Raw genomic sequence first — 5,382 nt, 5'->3', positions numbered from 1 at the left:
AGGTAGCAATAACCAGTTGTGAAGACTTAAATACCAGTTGAATGCATTCACTTGTTATCAACTCGTTATGAAACGCTGCGTCAACCATAAACTACAAGTGCAGCTTTCATGCTTGTAAACAAAGCGTTCAAAAACCATAACAATATATTTTTATAAATAATGTTTTATAGTTGCAAATAACTGCCGAAAATGCTGTTATCGAGGTAATTTCCTGAGTAGTTGACCTCAGAGGTCAGCATGTGTGAGAAGTCAGAGCTCAGGCTTGACCCCTCCACTAGTAATTGCCAGTTGGAGGGGAGTTCAAATGGATTTATCCCAGTTGTATGTGGTTATGGACCAACTATGTTGAAATGTGGTTTGGAGGGGGGAATCTGGTAATAGTGAACTTTTACAGCCTGTGAAAACTGATCAGGGTTGTGGTAAAAATACTATCTTGCTGTAGCTGTTGGTTTGAGTTAAGGCTATTGTGGTGGAGTGACCATTCAAACACAGATGGTGGTTAGCAGTTCAAATGGCAATTATCTGGTTTATTATTTCAGTTTAATTGTTGAAGATAATTATGACAAGGTTGAGATGTAAGGATTGATGGTTAACTAGGAAACAAAAACATACATCCCGCTCAGCCCAGTCAAAACTGTTCGCTGCTCTGGCCCCCCAATGGTGGAACAAACTCCCTCACGACGCCAGGACAGCGGAGTCAATCACCACCTTCCGGAGACACCTGAAACCCCACCTCTTCAAGGAATACCTAGGATAGGATAAGTAATCCTTCTCACCCCCCCCCCCTTAATGACTTAGATGCACTATTGTAAAGTGGCTGTTCCACTGGATGTCAGAAGGTGAATTCACCAATTTGTAAGTCGCTCTGGATAAGAGCGTCTGCTAAATGACTTAAATGTAAATGTAAATTTCATATAAATCAAGTCCAGATCCACAAATATACTCATGGATCTCAATAATATTACATTGAAAAAACCTTAGGCTACAGGTTTAAACATGAGTAAAAGAAAAGTTATTCAATTGGTAATATAAAAGAAGAAATAAAAACAAACTTGGTCATAAACATCCAAAATACACAAAGGGAAGGTTTACAAGAGAAAAAGTGTCTTGTAAAACACTTGCAAACTGAAACAGTGAGGTCTGGCACACTGATTAGTGACTGGTGGGGGTATTTAAAGGTGGTGAAGGAGCTTGAGTCCCACCTCTGCTGGATGGGGATTGGACAGGCGATGGTGGTTGGTGATAGGGTGAGGGGACTGTTTGTATGTATTATTGATCCCTATTAGCTACTGCTAAAACATTACAATACATTAACAGATTTCACAACGTATTAAGTGTGTACCCTCAGGCCCCTAAACTACTACCACATTTCTACAACACAAAATCCATGTGTACGTGTGTGTATAGTGCGTATGTTATTGTGTGTTTGTATGCACGTATCGTGCCCTCTTCATGACTGAGTGTATATTTACATTAGATGGCGCATTAAGTATATATATATTAACTGTGCAAACAGATCACTTTACAAACAGACTGCGTTAGATACTAATAGAACCGTTTGGTGTGTGTGTTGCCCATAGTTGTCCCGGTGTTGTGTATCTGATTAAGTCAGGGTGGTTTATGAGTTGTAAAGTAGTGATTCAATTTCTAGTACTTGGATAATCATACAGCTATATAGAAATTTGACAAATATACATGTTTCTGTCTCTCGTGTTTCAGAACTGGGTAGACTCGGTCATTATTTATTTCATGAGCGAGGACAAAGAGGCAGCCGATTGAATTTTGAGGACATATTAGCAGACCAAGCAATAATTCTCAGTCCCCTGCATTTTCAGTAGTGTGGGTAGGGCACAGGCGTATCTTCATCCTAAAATTACTGCGAGTTCCTGTAACTTAGGGCTAGCCAAGGAGATTGCTGAGAAAGGGTTGAATGTAAGACGTTTCTAGTAAAACCGTACCCTTGTTTAAGGGGATCCTATGTTATGCTTGAAAGTGTACAAAGTAGGACTCGCTTGCACGAGATGCTAGACCGACAAGTTGAGCAGCCATTTTGTATTTCCTGTTTCATGTTGAAATTCCTCCGTCTTGGGCGACGGAAGTCCCGCCCTCTGTATTTCTGTTTGATTTCAGCTTTTTGCAATCACTGACTCCTGGTGTGAAGAATCACCAGTAATATTGATTTTTAAATAATTAGTTCTATGCAATATCGACCATATGCTCACGTGTATTGAAATGGGGTACTGACTTTAAACTGTTTGGATATTGTCATGGAAATTTCCTCTATTTACCAAATCATGGGAGCAAACCACACACACAAGTCAGAGTTAGTTATCAAAGTCCATCTTTAATTATATGAGCTCTATCACAATCCTGTGACTCTCAGATCAATTCAGTGTCTATCAATGAATTCTCTGAGAGTCCCTTCCACATTGCAATAGCATTTTGACTTTCAACAGTTCAGTATCTCTAATGAAAAGTTGAGAGTCCCCACACAATGGCAAATGGGATCCTTTATAGCGAAGATACACAGGACAAGACAGCATCGGTATAATTCATTGTTCAGCTTTGTCTCCATTCTCAAACTCAGAACCATAAACCAATCCTCCATATCAACAGGCATATATCAAATTGTCATTTAGATACAACCAATTCTAAATACAACCAATCCTAGACAAGCTCACGGAGAGGAGAGTGAGGCTATAGGTTAAGATAAAAGGGAGCATGAGAATGATTCCAGACACTGCCATCCTCCTTTTCCCCGATGGGAAAAGTAGGGTGTGACTGGCACACACACAGTGGAGCAAAAGATATGTTTACACATGATGACACTTTGACCTCTCCCCTCTCTGCGGCCCATGCAACTTAGTCTTGACATAGAACAGATAACTGCAACCTCGCCACAGTATTATACAAAAATACCATTCTGATGAGAAGTAACTTACAAACATATGATGAATATAAAACATCTTACCTATGTTACCAACAAATTCTGATTATTTCCACAATAATATGTCTCATTCATTCAAGTACCTAGGTGTCTGGCTAGACTGTAAACTCTCCTTCCAGACTCATATCAAACATCTCCAATCTAAAATCAAATCTAGAGTCGGCTTTCTATTCCGCAACAAAGCCTCCTTCACTCACGCTGCCAAACTTACCCTAGTAAAACTGACTATCCTACCGATCCTCGACTTCGGCGATGTCATCTACAAAATAGCTTCCAATACTCTACTCAGCAAACTGGGTGCAGTTTATCACAGTGCCATCCATTTTGTTACGAATTGCAACAAATTGCAAAAATCGCTGAAGTTGGAGACTTTTAACTCCCTCACCAACTTCAAACATCTGCTATCTGAGCAGCTAACCGATTGCTGCAGCTGTACATAGTCTATCGGTAAATAGCCCACCCAATTTTACCTACCTCATCCCCATACTTTTTATATTTATTTACTTTTCTGCTTTTTTGCACACCAATATCTCTACCTGTACATGACCATCTGATCATTTATCACTCCAGTGTTAATCTGCAAAATTGTAATTATTTGCCTACCTCCTCATGCCTTTTGCACACAATGTATTTAGACTCTTTTTTTTCTACTGTGTTATTGACTTGTTAATTGTTTACTCCATGTGTAACTCTGTGTTGTCTGTTCACACTGCTATGCTTTATCTTGGCCAGGTCGCAGTTGCAAATGAGAACTTGTTCTCAACGAGCCTACCTGGTTAAATAAAGGTGAAATAAAAAATAAATATATATATATATATATATATATTTTTAAACTAAAGTTAAAATTGCCTAACAAATCTTTTCAGGTGGATCTTTTAGATAATATCCAAAGTGATTGGTTTCTACATTAACCTAGATCAACAATGCTGTCAGGTTAATTGTCAAGTTGAATTCCCAAATAGCCTATACAGGTTTGATTTATCATTAACACTGATTAATCAATTACATTTGTGTTTGCAAGCATTAATCCAACTCCTACATTACTGACCAGTATTGATGAAGGTCCCCCCTTCGCGGGAATCCCATGTGGTTTCAGCCCTCAGAGATAAGTGATTCCTGGTGTAACAGAATCGATTAAAATATGTATATATTCCATTGAGGTCCACCGTTGTCCTACAGTGCTAACAAGTGGTTACTCTTCTGATATCCAGCCAAACTACACTGATTGGATATCGGTCTCATTCAATTTAACTACGAAATTAATATTGCCTAACTTTTTCAAATGGACATTTTAAATCATTTCCAAATTTATTGATTTCTACAAATGAAACCATTTAAACTCCTCCACATGAACCTTGATACAGCTACTCTCTCAGGTTCATTAAAGTGTAAATCCCAAATAGCCTATATAGGTTTGATTTATCTTTAATTTTGATTAATCAGTCAAATTTGCTTTTGCAAAGCTTATTCGGGACTACCCAGTACTGAAGGAAGTACCGCCTTCACGGAAATCCCATGTGGCTTCGGCCTTAGGGATAAGTGAACCTAGTGGTGAATGTACCAACATTTGCTCTACTGGTCACACTTAATAATAATCCAGACAATCTCAATTGATTGGACATCATCGTCTCATTCAATTTAATAAGTTAAATTGTCGAACATACATTTTCAGGTTCTTCCAATTAAAAGGAGACATTTTAAACGTTCCCATATTAACTTAGATGAACCAACTTCTTAGGTTAATTAAAGTTCAGTTGCCTATACAGGTATGATTAATCAAGTCAATTTGCTTTTGCAAATTCATTCACCTCCAAGATAACATGCAGGCAGTTTTGTTGAACGTTACTCTAAGTAACAATGTTCTACTCCAAATGCTGCAGACCAAAGACGATTAGTTAATGAACACAATGACTAAGTTGGATGACAAATCAGCAGAACTCATTAATGTCGCTGACCAAATGAATGATGAGAGAACACAGGTGATGAGGATGGAAATATGGATTTCAAGCAAGCAGAGGAAATATCATCACTGAATCTCACGCTCTGTACTCAAGACCTCTTTCTGCAAACCATGACAGATAAGTTTGAGACCGAAAGGAGCAAGTGCAACACTCACGTGTGCAAAATTAGTATTCTAAGCTCTCAAGTGGACTCTACAATGCAGCAGAATACCACCCTTAGGGACAATCTGGTGGAATTCCAGAAATGTTACGCGCTACAGCGTGACTACCCAACCAGGCAACCAGAGCCCGGTACTCAAAGGAGTGAAGAGATGGAAGGTTTCAGACTTTTCCTCCATCATGTGTCCCTCAGTCTTCTCCGCTTGGCCATTCGGCACTGAGTAATATGGCACCTCTTCGCCAGCAAAGCCGGCAGGCTAGCCTAGTGGTTAGAGCGTTGGACTAGTAACCAGAAGGTTGAAATTTCAAACCCCC

This window comes from Oncorhynchus masou, chromosome 24 (genome assembly GCF_036934945.1).
Source record: "Oncorhynchus masou masou isolate Uvic2021 chromosome 24, UVic_Omas_1.1, whole genome shotgun sequence".
NCBI lineage: Eukaryota > Metazoa > Chordata > Actinopteri > Salmoniformes > Salmonidae > Oncorhynchus > Oncorhynchus masou.
Note: the sequence above shows the minus strand (reverse complement) of the source record.